This window comes from Trichosurus vulpecula, chromosome 7 (assembly GCF_011100635.1).
Source record: "Trichosurus vulpecula isolate mTriVul1 chromosome 7, mTriVul1.pri, whole genome shotgun sequence".
Lineage (NCBI taxonomy): Eukaryota > Metazoa > Chordata > Mammalia > Diprotodontia > Phalangeridae > Trichosurus > Trichosurus vulpecula.
This window is the reverse complement of record NC_050579.1, coordinates 140,307,703-140,320,874: the sequence shown is the minus strand read 5'-3', so window position 1 is coordinate 140,320,874 and position 13,172 is coordinate 140,307,703. Positions and strand designations below refer to the sequence as shown.

At 37.5% G+C, this 13,172-nt stretch overlaps 1 long non-coding RNA gene across 1 annotated transcript in view; it reads right to left on the bottom strand.

The window, feature by feature from the left end:
* Window positions 1-6,663: 6,663 nt before the first annotated feature.
* The window catches only part of LOC118856970, a 43,616-nt gene continuing 37,107 nt past the window's right edge, over window positions 6,664-13,172 (bottom strand). Inside the window, exon 6 of the long non-coding RNA XR_005010900.1 lies at window positions 6,664-13,075. This is a non-coding gene — a long non-coding RNA (uncharacterized LOC118856970). The remainder of the gene's footprint in view (window positions 13,076-13,172) is intronic.

Here is a 13,172-nt window from a genome sequence, read left to right as displayed (position 1 = left end):
AACTGGATGCAGGATTTCCTAAAATGTGAGAGGTCTTTTACAGGTTCCTGCTTGCAGATGACATCATTGTGATCACTTCAACCTGAATGCACTATTAAATTGCTTACAACATATTGGTTGAACTAAACACATAGAAAAAATTAATGGACAAAGAAAGGTTAATGTCTAAGTTCTAATAACCAATTGAATGGACAGAGCCATAGAGCTGCACTGGCTATCTCTCTCTATACATATATATCTACGTATGAACATTTAAATATATAATACATTTATGTGTATGTATATACCTTTTTATTTATAGATATTTATAGATAGGTAAATAGATATGATAAATGATAGAAAGATAGTAGAATAGTATAGAATGGAATGGAATAAATAGATTTAGACAGTGAGCTGGGCCCAGAGTTGAAAAGGATTAAGAGTGCAGATTGGATTGCTCTTGTGAAATTGTACACTGCTTTTAAAAGCTCTAGATTTCTTTCTGAAAGAAAAGCTCATGGGCAGCTAGGTGGCACAGTGAGTAGAGCGCTGGCCCTGGAGTCAGGAGGACCTGAGTTCAAATCCAGCCTCAGATATTTGGCACCTGAACTTGCTGTATGACCTTGGGCAAGTCACTTAACCCCAATTGCCCTGCCTTCCCTCCTCAAAAAAAAAAAAAGAGCTCATCATTTAAGCACTAATATACTATCAGGGATGTTGGATGGTTATGAATAAAAGAATACTATTGTCTCTGCCAATTTAAAATTTTTGGTTATCCATATTGGACATGACTTAGTTGTAACACATTATTAGCTAGGAATTGTCCTAGAGAAGTTACGTAAATACTGTCCTCAGAGGGGTGTGTAACCAGAAAGGAAGGTGAGCTAGTTATGTAGCAAGAGTTAGAGTTAAATCACGGATGGTCCATGTTTTTTAATGTTATCCAGGCGATATCAAGGGACCTAGAAGAAGGCTCATCCAGTGGAGTTGAATGAAAGATTTACATGAAGATATATACAAAAGTTGCATAAGATGAGAGATCATGAATAGATTGTAATTTGCACCATTAAATGGAATGGAACATAAGCTCTTTGAGGATAAAGGTTATTTCATTTCTGGCTTTGTATCACCAGCATCTCACATAGTATCTTTAATGTTATAGGCCTTTAATACATGTTCACTGAAATTAATTGAATGAGTACTCCTATCAATGGGATTGTTGGGGCAGGTAGGTGGCACAGTTCAAATCTGGCCTCAGATACTTACTAGCTGTGTAACCTTGGGCAAGTCAATTAACCCTGTTTGCCTCAGTTTCCTCATCTCTAAAAAAAGCTTGGAAAGGAAATGGCAAGCCACTCCAGCGTGTTTGCCAAGAAAACCCCAAATGGGGTCATGAAGAGTCGGACGTGATGGAACAACAAAAATCAATGAAATTGTAGACCGCGTTGAAGTATTTTGAGGATCCAAAGAGTCCTGCTTCTGCATTGATTGATTCCAACTATTGATTCAAATGTCAATCCTTCCTCTATATCTCAGTAGATTACTGTGGCCCACAAAGCAAAACCATCACAAGGTATAACTTTCTGGTGATGACTTTTTCCAAATATAGCTGGGATAAAGCTTAGATAATATAGATAACATTCTAGTACGAGGCCCATATTTGAAATTTATAAAATTTTAGTCCCTCCTTTGTGAAAGTCTTTCATCTCCACACCACAATGAAGCATTGGCATAAGAATTTAGGGGGAAAAAATTCTAACGGCTCGCATTTTTGTAATTTATAAATTACTTCCCCCAAACACTTTGAGGTAGGTAATGCAAATGTCATTATTCCCATTTTACAGATGGAGAAACAAAGACTCTAGAAGATTAAGTGGTCTATCTACGGTCACATAGTTAACATCAGAGACTAGACTTGAGGTTGAGTCTATTTGACTCCTAGGCTGACTCTCATTCCAGCAGTTGCTAGGCCATAGTTAAGATAAGCTGTCTTAAGTTTCCTCTAATGACAAATTTTTTCCTCCTGGAAAAGCGATAGGTTATTGCTTGCAGTTTGGCCTATCCCTCCTTTGCCAATTCTCATCTAGTTAATGATTACATTGAATATGCCTATTTCTTTAGTTACCTTGCCATGGCATCTGTGACTTCTCTACCTACTTAATCTGCAGGCATCAGGGAGATGCATTGGCCCCAGTCTTCATCCCATTCCAGCTTTGGACTTTGACTTGTTCTGACCTCCAATTTACTTGACCAAGCATCTTTCTGTCTCTAATTGCCCTCTTTATCTCTCATTCTGTTTGCTAACTTTCTGTGGGATGAGAAACCAGATAACCAAGAATGTTATCATTGTGCACTTAATTAGCATGTCTAAGACTCTGAGTGGGTGGCTAAGGAGTCAAGTGCATGGACTTTGTGACAGCTTTATCAGGAATTATGTGGCTATTTTAAAGAGTTTTAGTCATATTTATTTTACTTCTGTATCCAGGGTTATTTATATTATAGAGCAAATGTGTCAAACATGAGGCCCTTAGGCTGCATACTTCCCATAACATTTCTAAGTGTAGCCAAACCAGATTAAAATGTAATTGTGAAATATTTAACAACATGAATAGAAATACAATAAAACCTAGACAATAATACATTTTAAAACAAAGTCAATATATGGCCCGTATGAATCTCTATGTATGATTTGGTGGTCCTTATGTCTATTTGAAACGCTATTGTTATAGAGGACTGAGTTTGCTGATGGACTACCTTCTGAATAAGTTACTACTGTAATCTATTAAAGAACATAAAAGCTGTATTTTGATTTTGATTTTATTATTATTATTATTATTATTTGCTTAGACTGAGTCTGTGAGTAGAGAAGTCAAATCTTAGGCTGAAAACAAGCACCAATTTTAATTGAAAAAGTTAGAGAAGGCAATGTACAAATTGACTGTGTTCACAGTGAATCTGATTTGCTTTTAGAGACCTTGATATGCATTTAATTCCCCCCTCTCCTGGTTGCCATTTACACATTGTAAGCTCAGCAAGGCCTTTTGAGCTAGGCCCAGAAAATAGCTATGGAACTTGAAAAGTATCCCTTAATCTTCCAAATTTACCCAGATAGATTTTATCAGAGAAAGCAGCCTTGCCTGTGTGCACAGAGTGAAGAAATAGTTTGATTTTTATTTCAGGTTCTCCTACCATGTTACTGTGTGACTAGAGTAAGTAATATAAGCTTTTCTTTTTCTGTACAAGTTTCTACAATTGCAAAACTGTAACCTTTGCACAAAAATGTTCTGATGATTAAAAAGAAATCATTACAATTGGTAAATAAAAGTACCATGTATGAAAGGCCAAAGAGAGATCCAGAGTGTGTGCAAGTAGGTTACAACATATCATTGATGAAGAATGGTTCATGGAAGTCATTTGGTCAGTTTAAAGTTTAAGTACCTACTATGGTACTTATTCTGGTTTCACTAAGGTTTCAGCTACCCTGGTCAACTCTGAGTTCCAGGGGAACGGGAGAGGCAGGAAGGGGGCCATATGCCCATGGAGGGATGGGGCCATCTCACAGTTCAAGAACACTTGGGGGTCAGGGACAGACACACCGATGGAAGACAGACTTGGGGGACTGACACATGGGAGGGTAGGTAGAACAGGGCCACCATCTCCTCTCTCTACATGTAGGTGTCTGTCTCTCCATGAATCTGTTCTTGTACTTTCACATGGAGGATTTTTTGCTTTTTTGTTTTTGATTAGGGAGTAGGAAGCCAAGGAGCACCTATTTGAGGAACATTGGGGGGAGGTAAGGAGGGAGAACACAATATTGTAAAATTACCAAAGGTGTTTTTTTTTTTTTTTTTTGGAATACTGATTTCTTTCAGAATTTTTTAAGTAGAGTCAAATTTGCAATGTGAATTTAAGTAATGCAAGAACTATCTGTAAAAGGTTAGATCAGGGGTGGGAAACTTGGGGCCTCAAGTCCACATGTGGCCCTCTATGTTCTCAAGTGCAGCCCTTTGACTGAATCTGTGTTTATCCTTCATTTTCAAAGAGGAGAAAGGAAGGAAGGAAGGAAGAAGAAAGGAAGGAAGGAAGGAAGGAAGGAAGGAAGGAAGGAAGGAAGGAAGGAAGGAAGGAAGGAAGGAAGGAATCTAGCCAGTAAACCCCAAGTTAACTGGGAAGCTTCTGGCCATCAAAATTTACTTTCTTTTGGAGAGGAGAAAGAGAGAGAGAGAGAAGGAGAGGAGAGGGAGAGGACAAGCTGAGTTACCCAGATGCCTGGGTCCCCATTCGGGCAGCTAGGCACAACTCATAGGTTGTGCTTGTCCTTCATTTTTGAAGAGGACCATGACATCAGGGAAATGATGACAAGACTTGCAGATGACTTTGATTTGAGTGAGGGAGCACTGTGCAAGGTCACCAGCCTCATTTTCTTCTCCAGAGCCTTCTGGGTCCAGTGGCCAGATATTCATCAGGTTGACTGAAGAAAGCCCAGGGCATGGGGAGACCCTGGCCCTTTCAGGCCAAGGCCTTTTCAGGTTCTCACTTTGAGTGAGGAAATGCCCATTCAGTGAATAGGCCTCTTAAAGAAGTGAATCAAGAGATGGCCCCTTTAATTAAAAAAAAAGTCAAACTGAGAGGGAAGACCATCAGGGTCAAATCTAAACTTCAAAGAACAAATCCCCTTAATAAAAAGATTTGTTCTGTAAAACTTGTACTCAGTCAAAAGGCCACACCCAAGAACCTAGAAGGCCACTTACAGCCTCTAGGCCACAGGTTCCCCACCCTTGGATTAAATCCTATCCCTGGTTTTAGACCTCCACTGAGGGTCTTGGTATGTGTCCCCAAGGACAAAGGGGGACTACGGTATGTGATTGGCACTGTGCTTAGCACTGGGGATGCAAAAAACAATCTGCTCTCAAGGAACTCACAGTCTTATAGGGGAAATAACATTGAAGAACTATATAAAAGCAATATACAATATAGATAGGATAAATTGGAAATAATCAGCAGAGGGAAGGCACTAGAATTAAAGAAGTTCAGGAAAGGCTTCTTAGAGAAGGTATGATTGTAGCCAGGACATGAAGGAAACCAAGAGGCAGAGATGAGGAGGGAGAGAATTCCAGGTAGTGAAAATATAGAGTCAGGAGATGGAATGTCTGGCTGGAGGAATAGAAAGGGGGGCAGCATCGTTAGATCTCAGTATGTGTGGTGAGGGAGTAAGATTGGAAAGGTTGGTGTGGGGAGAGCAATGTTATAAAAGTCTTTAGATGCTGGACAGGAGATTTTATACTTAATCTTAGAAGTGATAGAGAGCCACTGGAGTTTACTGAAGGGTGTGTGTGACATGGACTGACTTGGACTTTAGGAAGACCACTTTGACAGTTGTATAGAGGATGAACGAGAAGTGGGAAGAAATCTGTGGCAGGGAGACCAAACAGTAGGCCACTGCCATTGCCTAGGCTTGAGGTGATGAGGGCCTGCACTAAGGTCATGGCAGGGTCAGAGAAGAGAAGAGGGCATATTTGAGAGATCTTATGAAAGTAGGGCATTGGATATGGGAGGGTGGTGAGACAGAATGATAGGTCAAAGACGACCCTTGCGTTGAGAGCCTGGATGACTAAGAGGTTGGTAGTTTCCTCAATAATAAAAGTAAGTTTTAAAATGGAGGGGGTTTGGTTGTGGTGGTGGTAGGGAAGATAATGAATTCAGTTTTGGACATGTTGTGTTTGTTTAGTCTATAGGATGTCCAAAAAGCAGTTGGAGATGCAACAAGAGGTCAACAAAGAGGTTAGGGCTTGATGAAAGGATTTGAGAATCATCAGCACAGAGATGATAATTGAATCCATGGGAGCTGGTAAGATTGCCAAGTGAAGGAGTACAGAGGGCAGAGGTATAAAGATGCCATCAGAGTGATGAATGACTATAAAAGACTGGTTATGTAGTGAGAATCAGGGATATTGGACAAGAGCATGCATACTCCACTGATACTGAGGCCAATACATCAAAAGATCTAAAAGAATGTCTCCAGAATTTTGCATAGACTCTCCTCAGGAAGACGTGAAATTAGTGCTGAGACAAAAATTACACACATAAAGGTGTAGGGATGGGTTACAATCTGTACTGACGGAGAAATAACCCACACTGATGAGCTCATGTAACCATTTTAGTGTAGAAATATATTGATACCAATCTCTCAGAATGCATGTGAGATTACTTGTTCCATTTCCACAGCTCCATTTTAGGGTCCTCTTCAAAAAATGAAGGACAAAAACAACCTGTGCGTAGTCTGAGCCGCCTGAATGGAGACCCAGCCAGCTGTGTAACTCAGCTTGTCCTCTCCCTCTCAATCTCCCTCTCTCTTTCCTTCTCCTCTCCAAAGGAAGGTAAATTTTGATGGCCAGAAGTTGCCCATTTAACTTGAGGTTTACTGGCTAGATGCCTTCCTTCCTTCCCTCCTGGTATCCTTCCTTCAGGTATCTGATCTGATAAGAGTTTTTACCTCTCTCTCTCTCTCTCTCTCTCTCTCTCTCTCTCTTTCTCTCTTTCTGTATGTGTGAGCATGCACACATAGAAAAAGCGTCTAGTTCATTTATCCTAAACATGTATGATTAATGTCTTGTTAGAAATACTGGAAACATCAATAAACCTATACAGACCAATATCCTAATTAAAAAAAAGAAATACATCAACTTGATTTGAAATTGCTATTTATTTCAATGGCTGACAGTCTTCTGACAGAAAGATAACAGGAGAGAAACTAAAAAGACAAAGATCATACATTGAGCTGTGGGCCAAATTATCCCTAGTAAATGAGATAGTCTGAATGGACTCCCAAGACTCTTTTTGCATTTTGTAACATATAGAAGTTATGCTTTTTGTATTACTCCTAAAATTTCTCCTTTAAAAAACGACATGAATTCTGCTTTATTTGTACACTGTTTGAGAATCTGGGCATAGTACGGTGCGTTACGACTTCTCTAATCTGGCACAAAACCACTCCAGATCATCAAATAAGCTAAGGGGTAGGTAGCAGCTCATGACCTGCTTGCTGTAGATCACACTCTTAATAGCATTTTTCAATAGGATGAGCATAAAGTATCCCCCTGAAATAAATCACAATAAGCTTTTGTTAGACCTTGTACTATTTGGATAGCTTTTAAGCTAGTTATACACTATAAATCCTATTAAGCCCCCCATTCTAAAAGTACATCTCAGTAGACATGGAGATCCAGGCTCCAGCAAACCTGAATAAAATGAACGTGAATGGGATTTCTCAGCACTCTTAGTCAAAAATGTTTTTGAACAAAGATGAGCTAAGACTATTGTCACTTCTGTTCAAATGAGGTTATAGCACATCAAAGGTGCTGCTGGAAAGCTGGAGGTGTTAATGGTATGAATCATGACACTTTGATTTCTTTAAACTCTGTCATGCAGCACCACGATGAGATTAAATGTAGGCTTTATTTCCTTAGGTCTGAAATAGTTCTGTGATTTCTATTATTCCAATACCTAATTGCTAAGTCAAAGTGTTCATTCTTTCTGCATTTCTGGAATTAAAATGTTAAAATTACAATTTTTTCTTTTGCCTTCTCCGCTTTGGCAATTTCCACATCTATATGGAAATGTTGATTATTTAAAGTACAATAGCTCATTTTCAGGGAGGCAGAATGAAGTCGGGAGAATGGAAGCGGGTTCAAGTCCTGCCTCAGACACATATTAGCTATATGATCATGGGCAAATGACTTAAACTCTCAGTACTCCCAAGTAACTCTATAAAACTGATCTGATAATCTATATAAGAAATTTCTATGCCAGAGATTCTCAGAGATAATATTATAGGTCTGGAGGGAAATGGAACCCCACACATATATTTACAACCAAAACTAAAGTTATGTTTAGTATACTCATTAAACTCAGCAAGAGAGTCAAATAATCTGTGCAGTCATTTTTAATACTGTCAATTGAACTATGCATTTTACCTGTGTGTCCCAGTTCTTGTTATTACTCTTGGTTGTTTTTTTAAGAATTAATGAACCAGGATGATTAATTGATTAGTTGCTCTGTTCCAATATCAAAGGGAACATTTTTGGCATGCTATGTTTCAGCATGTATATATGGATACATATCTGTGACTAGACATGAGAACATAGAACATATTTGACATGCAACACTGTTGCCATTGCAATGAAGTCTACTTCCTTTCTTCCATTTATATCCTTTCAATTCCCTCTCATGTTTGTGTAACAGTTTTCTAGGAGAAATATGCGTTCTGTTACTTTTAAAAGGTGGGGAAGGGACTTCTATTGGTTTGGCTAAAAAGAGAGAAATAGGACATGTGATTTGCATAAAAGAAGTAGCAAACTTCAGAATAGTTTGAATGATATAGCCAGGCATTGGGTTAAAGTATAGCTGAGATTTCTGGACACTGATTTGTCAGCCTTTCCAAAGAATTTCAAAGTGCCATGCTGAACCATTGGGGTTCAAAAGTCCTTTCAAGTCTAACTATCTTTTCAAAAAGCTGTATTACAAAGCTCTATTCTGGATTCTGTTGCATTGGATTGATGGGTGTATTGCTACTTTTGACTTATTACATTTCTACAAGAAGGGTATTACCAGCATATTTTTTTTTACCCTACTGAAACTGTGTGAATTTTCATCAGTGGCAAAATCCCAATTGTTAAGTTGGGTTCTAAAATGAGTTCCCTGTCTCTTCTTGTTGACTTTTATATTATGTCAACAAAACCCAAATCATAACTGCTGAGTAAATTTAGAATGATGTGAGAGAACAGGACTGGACAACGGGAAGCTACTTGGCCTCACACTCTGTCTTTGGTAGAATAAAGATATCATTCAACAGTGTGGAGAGAAGCCTTGTGACAAACCACTAAAGTAATTTTCATGACTTAGCTCTTTTCCTGTTCTTCAGTTCCAAATCATTGCTCCAGAAATGTGAACTTGGCAAGAACAGCTTGTGTTTATTTGTGTACATAGGTTTTGTGTATCATCAAATATGATGCAGCTACTTTTAAATGCTGTCATTATAACTTGATGACAAGAGTTGTTCAGTGGTTTAGCCTTGGCAGCACAAAACCCAAGGAAATGAAACCAGATTTTCAAATGAAATTTGCTGAAAGAATGAGCTATGCATATTGCTTAACATGGCATATTATCATTTCATTTTTGGGAATGCTTTGTTAATCTACCAGCTTTATGGAAACATGCACAGGTTGTGCTTGTTAACAAATGTTAGGATATGTTGTAACTATCACTTAGCATTCAAATAATCCCCAAGCCATTTACCCACCATTTACATTCCCTGTTTATTATTATATTAGGCTGGGTCTGTTTCAGGTGTGTGTGTATTTATGAAAATGGGTTTGTCTTCTCTTTTGATCCATAAATATTACAGGGTCTATCTTTGCTACTGCTACTTACACCGTTAATAATTTTATATAGATGAACAAATCTTGTTCCTTGTTTTTAAATGTTTAAACAAAAATATCTGTCAAAGGACATAAACGGTTAGGTCACAAATATATTACATGACGCTGTCAGTAGGTAGAGTAACAAGAGCAGAGGACCTCTGGAAGTTGGAATGAAGGCACTTCTCTGAGTCCATTATCTATGAACACAATGTGAGTGATGAAGGTTCAATCAGTTTAGAAATCATAAGAAAAAAGAAAATCGTAAGGAATAGCAAATCATATCAAAATAATAAGATGACACTAAAGGAAAAACACTTCTCTTGACTTCTAATCTCAGCACTTTAGCTATGCAACCTTAAACAAATCTCCTTCCCTGTCTGTCCTCTAGGTTCCTTTTCTGTAGGATAGTGTTAACCTATATAATCTCTAAGGTTCCTTCCAGCTATAACATACTATGAGTCTGTGACATTGCAGTTAGAATTTTCAGAATGAATTATTTCAATTCTATCACTGATAACACACACACAAAATGTGCTTATTGACATAATGTAAAATGAACCAGGTTTCAAAGAAAGTGTCTTTTACAGTGTAGATGATTAATTAAACATTTGTTGAAGAAATGAATGAATATAGACAAAAGAGTATGGGAGTGAGTCACAAAACCTGGGTTCTAGTTCTAATTTTGTCACTAATTAGCAACATAAGTGGGGTATAAGTCATTTCACTAATCTTGACATAAAGTTCCAATCTGCAAAATGAGTTTTACTAGCCTAAAATCCCTATATTTTCTAACATTCTATAGCCTAATTTTTTTTCTGAATAGAATTATGTCAACAAAGCCAAGAAATACTGAATAATGCTTTAGCAAGGAAACTTGAGTTTTTGAAATTTAAGGAAAACAAAAGTCTTAAAGGTAGGAAGAGCATGATTTTCTTTAGGACTTCATTTGTTATTCTGGGAAGTAAGTAGGTCAAACACATCAATTGAACAATTATAGAGACAGAGTTCAATTTCAAACTTTTATACCTTCAAGGTCAAAATGATATGTTATGATTGATCTATTAAGGATGGAGTCGCTGATTTATTCTCTTATAATTTCTTACAATGTGTAAATGTGATTAAAAGGGGATAGGAAGCATTCATCTGAAAAAAGCATATTAACAGATAACATTGTAATTTACATTGTCAAAAACAATTTCACTATAACAGCTCAACTCAGGTAAAATTAAATATGATGTGTAGAGGTAATTTTGATTCATTATAAATCATATGTCCAGTGTAGTTACTTCACTAAATTTGCTTTGCCTACGTACTCCAAAGACCATGCAATCTTTTTATCTAGCTTGAGGCTGAAACTTTCTGTGTGTTCTCTGCCCCAATTTGAATGTGAGCTCCTCAAAAGCAGGGGCTGTCTTACTTTTCTATATTTATCTCCAGCCCTTATCTCATTGCTTTACATGTAGAAATCATTTCATAAATTTTTCTACTATTTATTCATCAAGATTCTAGTCATGCAAAACTGTATTTTAGCCCATTTTTAAAAATACAAATAAATCCCAGGATAAGAATGTAAGAACTAGCTAAGGGCAATATAGATAAGTAGTTAGAGAATACTCATTTTAGTAAAAAAAAAGTAGTATTTTAAATTCTTATTACAATCAGTTCTCCTTTAAGATAGTCAAAGGATTTTGCAAATATTTCATCATATTCACTATAATCTCTCCAAGAAAATACTATAGTAACATTTTTACTTCCACATTTTATAGATTGAGAAATGAGGTGGGGAGATTGAGTGATTTTTCTCAAGCAGCATTGAAAAGGGAACCTCAGTCCCCTGGGATCCAATATAGCCTTTTATCCACTAGCCCATGCTGTCTTATTGAAGTCTTAGAGGTCAAAGTACTATAAAATTAGCTCTAAATTTGAAACAGGTATGTCATTAGAAAGTAAACATCAAACACTGTCCCATCCACATACTTCAGCTCTACCTTGGAGAAACTGACTACCCTTTGCTGTGAAAATCAACTTAGTTTTGGATTGACCTAATCTGGGTCCCACTATAAGGAACATAATCAGTATCGATTAGTTGTAATAGTGACATTTGGGGTGTGAATGTTTTATCATCTTGCTTAAGACCACCAAATTATTCTTAGCATACTTATTCATGGCAATAAGACATTTGCTTAATGATTTGATTGTAAAATAAATTTTCTGACCTATAAAACCACAATCATTTGCATCCCATGAAAGTCAATGGTTTACTTAAGCTAGGGCTGATCCTGGCTGTCTCAGATCTTTGAGATGAAGTTAAGTTATAGCAAGAATAACTCTATTTTCTGAGTTACTCTATCATAAATCAGATAGGAACTGTAAGTGCGATGAAGGTCACAGCTATATGGATTTTAGTGTCCATGGAGAAATGTGGTCAAGAAACATTGGTATTTACAGCTCTAGGGAGGCCAAAAGGGAGCACGACCATCAACATCCCATTTCCAGTGAAACACTCTCATGAGGTTCAAAGTCATGTTATCCCTTTCCCTAGCTCTGATGATTGACTGTCTAGAAAAAATAAATAAAGTGCTCTAGGAGCAGCACTTCCATCTGAAGTGCCTTCCTCCATCTTTGTTGACATTCAAGTATTTCCACTTTGAGAGAACAAACTCCTCAGAAAGGATTTATCAAAGTGAATGAAAATATGTTTGCCATATATTACCTATTCTCAGGGATTACTGTGAAGTTTCTTCCAGTCGGCATTTTTTTTGGCTATATAATGCTATCTGGAGATGTCTGGAAATGTCATGTTGTGTTTGCCTAAAAACAGTAAACAAACAATCCACCAGTACCATCCAAATGAATTGTGCAGTGCTGCTGGTGAATATGGCATAATATAAACTGTAGATAGACTTATCAGGCAGTAGAATGTAAACTCCTTGAGGGCAAGGACTGTTTCATATTTGTCACTGTATCCTCAGTACCTGGCACAGTGCTATTAGTATACAGTAGGTGCTTAATAAATGTCTGTTGGATTGTATTCTATGACATATTTACCATTTTCTTTGAGCGCTGAAAAAGGCCCATGAGGATCTTAAATAAAATGGTGTAGTAAAGATGTCTTGGTTCTGTGGTCACAACATAAATACAAATATGTGTAAACAAGGTTAAGCTCTTTAGCTCTACCTTACTGAGTGACTCAAAGCTTAGGTTTACACAGGATTGAAAAATTGTCCATGTTAACAGAAAAACCTGTACACAGGGAAAAAGAAAGTAGAATTGTACAGGCAATTAAATGCACACACAACAACAATAAAACCACACAATTTAACAGGAGCTCTTTGAGCACCAATCCCGACATGAGGTGCTTCAGTATTCCTACTTCGATTTTCAGTCACCTTATCCACATTTTTTATAGTACCAGATGAGGAAATAAAATGTTTGCAAATACAAATGACCCAATGGGTCACACTGGAAGTACTCCAGTGGATCACAAGGGAAGATCTAACACTCAGAATCTTACAAGCTTGCAGGTCCAAACACGCATGCCTATTGCCCTTGTTGCTTCTGTCCTGGTGATTTTGAGTGACTAGAGCTCTCAGGTTGGTGTGCTGGTGTAACAGGAAATTGGAATCCGTATCCGTTGTACCCATCCAAGTAGACACACTGGAAGAAACTGATGGGAGCTGTGGAAAAGAACACCCAGGCTTAAGTGCAGCCATTATTTTGGACCATGACAGATAAGAACAGTTAAAGTAAAGATGTTTAGTTTTAAAAGCCAAA